We start from the raw sequence: 12,221 nt of genomic DNA on the forward strand, positions 1-12,221 counted from the left end.
GTTGGGACTCTCTGTCTGGGGGACCCTAGGTGCAGGCTCCACTCCTGTGTCTCAGGACTCATTCCTGACATGCAGTGGGTGGGAGACACACCCCAGACCCTCTCCACCACCTCCCATCCTCATTCAATTTCCCTTCCCGAACCCACAGTCCCCATAAGCCTAGCTCCTCTGCCTCAACTCCTGGCTAAGGTCCTCCTATGGGGATGTGACCTTCAGCTTGGGTTGCTGTCAGCCATCCTCTGCCCTAGGGTTCTGCTGCTGGATGGGGGGGACACAGGAAATTGTGCATCCTTGGAGTGAAGAGTGAGAAAGCAGCCCTCACTATGGACCGGCCTCTAGATGGGAATGTATCAAATAAATAAATTGAACTTCTCGTGAACTGTGGTGGTCAATCTTATGCTCATGTATTCCCTAAGCCTTATTATGCACAAAGAGCATCTACTTCGTCCCAGTTTTTCTTTTTTCTTTAGAGATGTGGTCTCACTATGTGGTCCAGGCTGGACTGGAATTCCTGTGTTCAAGTGACTCTCCTGCCTCAGCCTCTTGAGTAGCTGGGACTACAGGCACACACCAGTGTGTCCAGCTCCCAGCTTTGGGTTTTAATATCAAAGTTACCCTCTTATTAGTTTAGCACTAGGTGGCGCTGGGCTCGGCATTAAAGTGTGGGAAAAACCCTTCCAAACCATCCTGCTAGTCAGGTAGTTACTGACTGGAGACTCATGGTCTAGAAAATTCATGGTTTTTAATTTTCAAATTTTAATTTTACATTGCATTTTATCCTATCTTCGAGTAAGTGATTAGAAAACCCAGAACTCCCATTATTAAAAATAAGCCTTCACAAATTGTCTAGCCATGAATGTCACCTTGACATTGTTTCATTTTCAGCAACTTCAATGAGCTTTACCTGAAAATTACTCCAAGTTCTTCCAGGCCCTTCCACCGTCTTGTACTGTTCCCCACATCATTTAGCAACAAGAACACATTGACCCGTGGCCGGGGGCGGTGGCTCACACCTGTAATTCTAGCACTTGGGAGGTCGAGGCGGGTGGATCACCTGAGGTCAGGAGTTCAAGACCAGCCTGGCCAACATGGTGAAAACCCCATCTCTACTAAAAATACAAAAATTAGCTGGGCATGGTGGCAGATGCCTGCAATCCCAGCTACTTGGGCGGCTGAGACAGGAGAATTGCTTGAATCCAGGAGGTGGAGGTTGCAGTGAGGTGGAGATCATGCCATTGCACTCCAACCTGGGTGACAAGAGTGAAACTCTGTCTCAAAAGAAAAAGAAAAAAGAAAAGAACACATTGACCCACAGCAGATGCACTGGGAGAGAGTCTCCAAAAAGATTCACTCCTATTAAGGGAACCAAAGAGAAAGGTAAAAATACTCAACCACTGTCTTCACAATAGCAGGCAAATCAGACCAGGACAATGACTCCTCAGCAATATGAGGACTTGTATTCCTCCAACAGCTGTGAGGCCACCTTGGGGCCTGGCCCCAGCAAATTGGGGAAGTAGATATCTGCCCCAGCCAGCACAGAGCAGATGTGAACTGGCATGTGTACAGGCCTGGGATGAATCTGAGATAGGCCAGGTAATTTACACTGAAGGAAACCAAAATATTGCGCCCTAAAATATTGAGGATTGGTGAGCTAAAGACAGCTGAGACGTACGGAGACTCTCTGCCTCTCCTTTGTTTGCCTAAAGGCAGGACATAAATCCTGTCTTACTGGAGACAGCCACTTATCAGCCTAGAGACGGCACTAGCAGACACCAGAGAAACCTGTGAGCAGACCTTGCTTCATTAGTATCTTCCCACAGCTTTCCACCTTTGAGAGACTGGAACTGTTCTCTCCTTTATCTTGTCACTGCACTAAAATTCATTGCTTTTTGTTAAAATGCTATTTAAACAAAGCTTAAAGCCTCAGGTTTCCAGCCAATGCTTTGAGAGTCACTTTGCAGAGAGAGTTACTTTTCTCCCCCATGATGAACACGGCATGCATACGTTATTAAGCTTACCTGTTTTTCCTTTGTTGATCTGTCTTTTGTTTCAGGAGGGTGACTCAATTATGAATTTATGAGAGTTGCAAAAAGATTATATAATTTTCTCCCCTTCCACACATTATACAGAAATCTGAAACCAAGCAGGAAGAGGAGTCAATGCTATAGTTCCGAAGAAAAGGGCCTCCCTTAAGAAAGCCTCATATACATTTCAAATTTCAGCCATGTGGTTGTCTTCATTTAGGTTCCCCCAGAAGCTGACCATGAGACAAGGATTTTTCATGCAAATAGTTTATTTGGTAAGTTATATTCAAGAAAGATAAATAAGGAAATCAGTATAGAGAGTTATAAAAAAGTTGCCACGCTGGGCACGGTGGCTCACACCTATAATCTCAACAATTTGGGAAGCTGAGGCAGGAGGATCACTTGAGCTCAGGAGTTCAAGACCAGCCTGGGCAACATAGAAAGACCTTGTCTCTACAAAAAATAAAAAACTAGCCAAGTGTGGTGGTGCATGCCTGTAGTCCCAGCTACTTGGGAGGCTGAGGTGGGAGGATCACTTGAGTCAAGGAGGTTGAGGCTACAGTGAGCTGAGATCACGCCACCGCACTCCAGCCTGGGTGACAGAGTGAGACCCTAGTCTCACAAAAAAAGGTAACACTCTGAGTCACCAGAGCTCAGTCCCACTGGGGAACTCCGGTACAAGAGCAGGCACCTCATGCTTATCCCACCCAAGGGACATGAGGGCAGGATGTTTATTCACAACTGCTCACAGTCATTGGTTGAGGGGTGCTTTAAGTGGAACATTAATTTTCCATACTTCCAACCCCCCATGTAGGAAGGTGGAGCCAGCAGGGAAAGCCCTTGGGCAAATGGATGCAGGTGCTTGCAGTTAGCAGCTTTGCCTCCCAGCAATGAGAAGCCCTGAGGGGATGGGGCCAGGGCACTGGCAGCATCTGGGGCAATGATTAAGAGCTGCTTTCCTGAACCTCCCACCCTTTCCTTCAATAAACAATTCGCTGGGCACTTATAGTGTCCCAAGCACGCTGCCAAGGACCCGGGAACGAAGAGCTGCCCTCAGGAAGCTTGCAATGTGTGCTGTAGAAGAGAGAAGACCCCATTATTAGCGGATCCACTCTGTGCCAGGCACTTTCCTGAAGCTAGCTCACTGCATCCACCCAGACATTCTGTGAGGTAAGATTCTTCTCATTTTATAGACATGCCATGCAACCATCTGTTTACTTCTTCAGAACAGTGTAACCATCAGCAGAGGATATTTAAAAGCAGGATTGTAGTATTGATGCTAGCTGATGAACAGTTTCCGCCTCTAGAAGAAACGCAGATGCGAGCAGAGTAAACGGGCTGACGAATGCATGCTGTGTGTTGGAAGAACTGAATGTAGTAAGTAGGCTGCAGCCGGGGCCTGCTGCAGCCTGGAACCCTGAGCGATGGGGGACAGGAGGGTGGGACATGGTCAGTTCTGTCCTGTTTCCTCCCCTCTTCCCACCCTACCTGCCTCTGCCTCCTCCATGGTTGAAGGGAGTGAGGGTGGTGAGAGAATAGTTTAAGGAATAGGAAAGATTTCACTAAGCTGGCACATAAGTTATCCAACAAAGGTGCCCGCTGAGCATGGAAGTTCACCGTGTCGACTCCCATGAAGCACTTTTGCTGCTTTCTTGGGGATTCCCTGCTGGGAAACTTATGTCCTTGTTTGGGATCTACCAAAAGCACAGCCTGAAACATTTAGGAAGTGATTGCAGGACTCAGAATTGAGGGAGAGAGAAGGATGAAAGCCATAAAAAAGCATGTGTTTTTCAAGTTACTGCTGTAGGCAATGAGGGTCCTATTCTACCAGGATCTGGAAGGTTTGCAGAATTCCTCCCAGAATTATCTGCCTGAAAGACAGGAGGCTGGGTCCCTTACCCACCGGCTCCCTTCCCTGTCATTTAAGGATTGCTCCCAGGGTGCATTAACTGCCCCCTCATCCTTTCTCAGCTGCTTCTCAGAGGCTTTGAGGATGTCTCTGAGGCAGAACCCATGCCTTCCCTTAGTGTTAGGCACAATTAGCAGGAGTCTGGGCTTGCACAGAAAGGTCCTCTGCAGCTACAGCGAAAATCACTGGGCAATCAAAGCATCTGCTTCATGAGTGAGGTGTTCTGAGCCTTGAGGTCACCCACTGGTCCATGAACAGACTCTTGGATGGGACTCTACCTTCATTAGGCTGAATAATGGCCTCAAAAGACATCCACGTCCTAATCCCTGAAACTGTGAATGTTCCATGTCAGAAAGGGACTCTGCAGAAGTGATTAAGGATCTTGAGAGGGGAGAATATCCTGGATTATCCAGGAAGGCTTTAAATGCAATCACAGGTGTCCTCGTAAGAGGGAGGCAGAGAGAGATTTGACATAAACAGAAGAGGGGAGATTATCCTGGATTATCCAGGCAGGCTTTAAATGCAATCACAGGAGTCCTTATAAGAGGGAGACAGAGAGACTTGACAACAGACAGAAGAGGAGGAGGCAATGTCACTACGGAGGCAGAGAGAGGAGTGATGTGTCCAAAGCCCAGGAACGCCAGCAGTGCCAGAAGCCCGAAGAGGCAAGGGATTGGTTCTGCCTTAGAGCCTCTGGAGGGAGCGTCTCAGCTTTCTGGCCTCCAGAACTATGAGGGAATAAATGCCTGTGGTTTTAAGCCACAAATTTCATGGTAATTTTTTTTTTATAGCAGCATTAGGAAATGAATACACCATGCACCGGCTCCTCTATGTTCTTTTCCTGGTTCCCGAGGAACACACACTCTTGCTGCTGCTGGTGGTAGATGGCAGTTAGCTCCCAGGGCAGCCCGGTTTCTCCTGCTGTCTTGCTTCTAGTCTCACTCTCTCCTCAGGCAAGTAGCCTCAGCCTCTCCCCATTCGGCATGTGTCACACCCCAGTCCACTCCGTCCCCCACACTCTAGGACCACAGAGGAGGCTCTCCCAGTGGCTCTCTTATAGCCCCTCTCCTTTGGCCAAAGTTAGGGGCAGAGCTCTCTCCCCCTCCCCAATGGGAAATGCAACAGCAATCAGAAAACGCCAGGAAAATTTGGCCTCTGCCCTCCTACTTCCGCCTTCAAATGCCCTGCCTCTCACCCCCACCCATTTGCAAGTTCCAGCTCAGAACATCCAGCACCTCAGTTTATAAAATTGGGGCCACTTGGCTCTCTTTGTTAACTCTCAGCCTTTGGTCTTCAACCCAAACCAAGCCTCAAAGGGTCCCATTTTATCACCCAGAAAACCCGAACAATTTCACAGTTGAGACCTATGCCCTGGGCTGGGACGCAGCAAATGGCTCAGCCCCAGATGCTCCAGGAATAATGCTGTGGCCTCAGTCACGTTACCTCTCCAGCTTCTGGACGAGTCTACAATTCCAAAGCCACAAAACTGTCAACAGTGTGCACACCTACAACTTCTGAACTAAGACAGGCCTCCCTGCCTGTGGGAGGTTAGACAGAAAAGTCTCCCAAAGCCCAAATAAATGATGGTTGTGGCCAGGCTAAAGTCCTGTACTGTAAGTTTGTAATGGCTTCCTAAAAATAGTGTTTGCTCACTCTATTCCACAGTCACAAAAAAACCACCTGAGACGTCAGATAGGGAATTTGTTTGTTAATTTAGAAGAAATCATTATCAACAAACAAAAGAAAGAAAAGGAAGGTGGAGAAGGGGTGGAGACAAGCCTTGGATTCCACGTGAGATTCTGCTCCATGTGGGGCTATAAGTTTTCCCATTTCTGTCTTCCCATCATTCCTCACTCCGCCAGAATGAATTCTGTCTCCCAGAGGTTTCTTTGTTTGTTTGTTTGTTTATTTGAGACGGAGTCTTGCTCTGTCACCCAGGCTGGAGTGCAGTGGCGCAATCTCAGCTCCCTGCAACCTCTGCCTCCCGGGTTCAAATGATTCTCCTGCCTCAGCCTCCCAAATAACTGGGATTACAGGTGTGCACCACCACTCCTGGCTAATTTTTGTATTTTTAGTACAGACAGGATTTCACCATGTTGGCCAGGCTGGTCTCAAACTCCTGACCTCAAGTGATCTGCCAGCCTCGCCCTCCCAAAGTGCTGGGATTACAGGCACGAGCCACCATGCCTGGCCAAGAGTATTTTGTTTGTATGTAATTAATATAGAAAAACTACTTACCTCCTTTAAGACACATTCTTTTTATAAGAAAAAGTAGCAACCCATAGCAACAATAAATATGCCATTCTAACAATAGCTTGTTATTAACAAGAAAAATCATAAAACTAAAAATAGTAATTTCACTAGAGGGAACTTGAGTGGGGGATAGTCCTGGGCTGATACACATTTCCAGAGGCAGTCCTTTAAAGTTTTCAGACTCCTGGGGGTGGACAGCCTCTTTTCTCAGCATCTGCTTCTAGGGAAATGAGAACTAAAGCAACCAGATGAAGACAGCATTGTTACATTTTCCAGATAAGAACACCCTGGCTCAAATCAGCAACTTGCCTCAGGTCACACTGCTAGTTAGTGGAGAAACTGAGGATTCAAACTCAGGATCCACACCAAAGCCAGTGCGCCTTCTTCTATGCTACCTCCCCCCTTGTTATCTTATTATCTTATTGTCAAACATAGCTTTCACTGTAGTATCTATCATTTTTCACTTTTCCCATTAAAAATATCAAAGTGGACAAAAGAAATCTACAACCTTATTTTGAAAAATCTTTTTTTTTTCTTTGAGATGGAGTCTCACTCTATCACCAGGCTGGAGTGCAGTGGTGAGATCTCAGCTCACTGCAACCTCCGCCTCCCGGGTTCAAGCGATTCTCCTGCCTCAGCCACCCGAATAGCTGGGATTACAGGCGCTTGCCACCACACCAGGCTAATTTTTGTACTTTTTAGCAGAGACAGGGTTTCACCATATCAGCCTGGTTGGTCTCGAACTCCTGACCTTGTGATCCACCAGCCTCGGCCTCCCAAAGTGCTGGGATTACAGGCGTGAGCCACCGGGCCTAGCCGAAAAATCTTTTTTTAAAAATTCATGTTTCAAAGCATCTTAGAGAAAACCTGACCAACATACAAAGCCCAGAAAGACATCATCAATTTTGCTATGTGATTCATTAACTCAGAATGGAATGTTGATTGTGATCAATCAATACTATTGACCAATTGATTGTGATTGTTTTCTGAGCTACACTAACTTTCCACAGTCTGATTTCCTCTCTCATTACTGCCCCTTCCCACTCTATGTAAATATGCCTTCCAAAGATAACTCCCTTTCCTCTGGAGTAGACATCCCAGTGCCCTACCCATGTCCCCTCAGCCCAGTTCTGAGGCCACTGGCATCTTCCATGGGCGGGACCCTTGACAGCTTTGGATTTCTATCTCAGACATCTGCCCCTGGGGAGGTTCTCTGGCTGCAGGAGCACTATTGGCCACAGGAAAGGTAGACCAGAAGTGCCCGGGAGTTAATGCTCCCAGCACCCCTCCACCAGTGACAGGCAGGAACAGTTTCCTTGACCCTTGGTGGGCTGATGTGCAGGGTACATTCTGTAAAGTTTCTCAGAAGGTGTCCGGCAGAATTGAGCCCCAGTTGTTCACTGCAGAAATCTGCTCATTAACGCATTGTTACTGGTTTTCTCCTTCCCACTTTTCTACTCCCTCGTCTTCCCACTCCTTGCCAAATAAACTACTGCACTCAAATCCTTATCTCAGAGTATGCTTTTTAGGGAACCTATAGCAAGAAGAAAAAGTCTAAGGAAAGCTCATGTTAAACATTCCAGAAGGCACAGAGATAACTACCAGGTTGGGAATAAAATCAATATTTGTTTACATACCCAGTACATTGTACACTCTGTGGAAGCAGGGGCCACTGTAAAATTTGTTCGCCAATTGTGTTTTCAGCACCTCGCATTGTTCCTGCACAATGAATAAATAATGAATGAATGAATAAATAAATTAATGAACAAATACATGAGGATTCCTAGCTCTCTCCTAAGGTTAAAGTGACAAGTTATTCTAATTAATGCCAAAGAAGGGACTGGGATTACAAAAAAGAAATATGAAATGAAATAAAGAAAAGAGACTTTGTTTTCCTCTATTCTCACAGAACACTTCTGACATCAAATATGTAGGAGGTTTTCCAGCAACGAATTCTCTAACTCTCTGGACACCTACTGAGTGTCCCACATTTCAATTCAATTCTGACAGTACTTGGAATTAGCTTTAGATCCCACAAATCAGAGGGCTCTCAGTCCCACAAGACTGACTGCCTGTTCAGATGCCAATCACAAGTAGCAGATTTCCAGGTTACCCACACTTCTGTCTGCCCTGGCTACACACTGGGGGTTGCCACAAGCCCCTCCTCAGGTTTGATAATTTACTATAATGGTTCACAAAACTCAGGGAAACATTTACTTACATTTACCGGTTTATTAAAGAATATTGAAAGGAGAGAAATGATGAGCCAGATGAAGAAGACCTAAGTTCTGGAAGGGCCTGGAGGAGTGAAGGAGTTTCTCCCTCTGTGGAGTTGGAGTGTGCTATCCCCCCAGCACATGGATGTGTTCACCAGCCCAGAAGATCTCTGACACCGCCTTTGGTGGATTTTTATGGAGACTTCATCACATAGGTGTGATCAATTATTAACTCAATCTCCAGCCCCTCTCCCCTTCCTGAAAGATGTACAGTGGGGTGAAAAGTTCCAAGGTTCCAAGCTCCTGATCAGGCCTTGGTCTTTCTGGCAACCAGCCCCTATCCTGAAGCTCCCAGAAGCCCATCAAGAGTCACCTGATTAGAACAAAGGATGCTCCCATCACCCAGGAAATTTCAAGGGATTTAGGAGCTCTTTGTCAGGAACCAGAACTGGGGTCAATGACCAAATATTAGAGTAAAAGACACCCAGCACCCCAATCACTTAGGAAAGTGCGAGAATTTTAGAAGCTCTGTGCCAGGAACCAGGGAGGAAAACCAAATGTATACTTCTCATTACATAATATCACATGAAATGATGTAATAATTTAAACAATCGTCTATACAATTTGAATAAATGGAAACATATTATTGTGCTCGAACAGGACAGTGCCAAAATATAGAGGTTAATTTTTCCAAAATTAATCTTTAAATACAATACATTCTTGGCTGGGCGTGGTGGCTCACACCTGTAATCCCATCACTTTGGGAGGCTGAGGTGGGCAGATCACCTGAGGTCAGGAGTTCGAGACCAGCCTGGCTAACATGGTGAAATCCCATTTTTACTAAAAATACAAAAGATTAGCTGGGCGTGGCGGTGCACGCCTGTAATCCCAGCTACTCAGGAGGCTGAGAGAGGAGAATCACTTGAACCCGGGAGGTGGAAGTTGCAGTGAGCCGAGATCGGGCCATTTCACTCCAGCTTAGGCAACAAAAGCGAAACTCCATCTCAATAATAATAATAATAATAATACATTCTTAATAAAAATACCAACAGAGTGCTTTTTAAACTAGGTCAGTTGCTTCCAAAGTTTATAAGGAAAAATAAACATAAATGAATGGCAAGGACAATTCTGGAAAAGGAGAGTGATGAGAAAGAAATAGCTAAACAAGCCAATAAAATATAAAGCTATGATAATTAATCCATTTGAATAAGACAGCATAGAGCATCCAGAAATAACCCAAATACATAAAGTGGAATTTCAAATCAATGGAGAAGGGAGGGTGTGGTAGTTCGCGCCTGTCATCCCAATACTTTGAGGCAAAGGTGGGAAAATTGCTTGAGGTCAGGAGTTTGAAACCCGTCTCTACAAAAATTTAAAAAATTAGCTAGGCATGATGGCACATGCCTGCAGTGCTACCTATTAATACTTGGGAGGCTGAGGTGGGAGAATTACTTGAGCCCAGGAGCTTGAGGGTGTAGTGCGCTGTGATCGCACCACTGCACTCCAGCCTGGGTGACAGAGTGAGATCCTGACTTTAAAAAATAAAAAGGAGCAATGGCAGCTTATCCAGAATTGTATTGTAGTATAGGGTAGCCCACTCGAAAAAATAAATTCAGATCCCTATCTCACAAGTTTTATTGAAAGAAATTTCACACAAGCAAAGATTTAAATGTAATAAATAAATGAACGTATAAAACTGTTACAAGAAACGTGGACTTTGTTTGCTTTTACAATCTAGAGTGGGGAAGCCCTTTTTTGACCTGATTAAACAAATTCAGCTGCTCTAGGCACAAATTTTGTAGTTTTAAAAGCAGCCTGTGGCCAAGCCATCTTCCCAATATGTGCTATATCAGGACACACCAAGGAAAGAGAGTGCTGAGAACTTCAGCACTCGTTAGGGAACTAGAGTCCCAGAAAAATGAAAGAAGCAAAAGCAAAAGCTTTCTGCATGTAGGCTCATAATAATTAGCCCAGGGCTGGTGTTTCCTGGGGCAGTTATTAACATAAGGTCCTCTGAAGTTCCTCAAAGAAGCAGTGACAACCTTCTGGTTCTGTTTTTAGTTTCTCCCTGTACTGGTCTGTTCATGATTTTAGTCCATAATAGGATGCCATTAAATTAAAACTTCATCAAGTTGACTAAGAAAGCAGGAGACTACATTATTGAGCTACTGGGGACTAACCATCAAGGCAAATATTCTCCCTAAGTCCAGATTGCCTTTTACATCTGTGTTATTTTTAAGTGATACGATAAAAAAAAAAAAAAAAAAAAGACTGAAGTATGGGAAAACTGGCACTCTGGCATGCTGAGGCTAGAGTGGGCGGTTTGGGAGTTTATATCAATTCCACCTCTTGACATTTACAGTAAATAATAACCAAATACATGCATAAAATTAGCTATGAGGATGCTGTTTCCCTGGTGTTATTTATAATGACAAAAAATTGGAAATCACCTAAATAATACACTAGATAAATAAACTGTCATACATCTAGTCAAGACAACATAGAGCAATTTAAAATGATGCCATTTAATAGTATTTACTGACTTGGAAATACCCTGTTTTATTGTGATGTGGAAAAAAACATATTTCAAAACAGTTTATAAAATTTGGTCACAGTTTGCAAAAAAAAAAGATGTATCTATATAGGTAATATATTAGAAAATTCTGCAAATGAAGAATGAAAATGGATGTTTCATCACAGTGAAAATGGATGTTTCATCACAATGATTATCTCTGATGGGACTGGCAGAATTAATTTTCTAGAAAGCATGATCTAACCATATGCTGTCTACGAGAAACACGCTCTAGATTCAAAGACATGAATAGGTTTAAAGTAAAAGTTGAAAGAAGGTGTACCACACAAACAGTAACCAAAAGGACAAAAGTGACTATGCTAGTATTAGACAAAATAAATTTGAAGACAAAAAAAGGTATTAGAGAGAAAAGGGACATTTTATAATGAAAGAAGAGAAATTTATTAGAAGATAAAACAATTATAAATATATATGCACATAACAACAGAACTCCAAAATCCATGAAGCATAAACAGACAGAATTAAAGGAAGAAATAGAAAATTCAACAACATTTGTTTAATATCCCATTTTTAATAATGGATAGAATAACTAGGCAGAAGATCATAAAGAACTAGAGGACTTGAACAACACTACAAACCAACTAGACCTAATAGTTACCTATAGAACAACAGCAGAATGCATTATGTAGAAAGCAGTCTGGCAGTTTCTCAGAAAATTAAGCATAGAGTTACTATATGAGCCAGCAATTTTGCTGCTTAGTATACACCTAAGAGAATTGAAAACATGTTTACGTAAAAACTTGTACACAAACATTCATAGCAGCATTATCCACAATAGTCAAAAAGTGGAAACAACCTAAATATCCATCAACAGATGGATATACAAAATGTGGTATATCCATACAATGGAACATTATTCAGCAATAAAAAGTAATGAAGTATTGATACATGTAACATCATGGATGAACCTTAAAAACATTATGCTAGGTGAAAGAAGCCAGGCCACATATTGTATGATTCCTTTTATATGAAATATCCAGAATAGGTAAGTTCCCAGAGACAGAAGGTATTTAGATGAGTTGTAGCCAGGGCCCAGGGGTTGGTGGGGAGTGGAAAATGACTGCTAATGGGCATGATGTTTCTTGTGGAGGTGATGAAAAATGTCTTAATATCAAATATTGGTAATGTTTGGACAACTCTGTGAATAAAAACCACTGAATTGTTCACTACAAAAGGGCAAATTTTAGGGTATACAAATGGCATCTCAAAGCTGTAATAAATAAATG

The sequence above is a fragment of the Symphalangus syndactylus genome, chromosome 24 (genome assembly GCF_028878055.3).
Source record: "Symphalangus syndactylus isolate Jambi chromosome 24, NHGRI_mSymSyn1-v2.1_pri, whole genome shotgun sequence".
NCBI classification, from domain to species: domain Eukaryota; kingdom Metazoa; phylum Chordata; class Mammalia; order Primates; family Hylobatidae; genus Symphalangus; species Symphalangus syndactylus.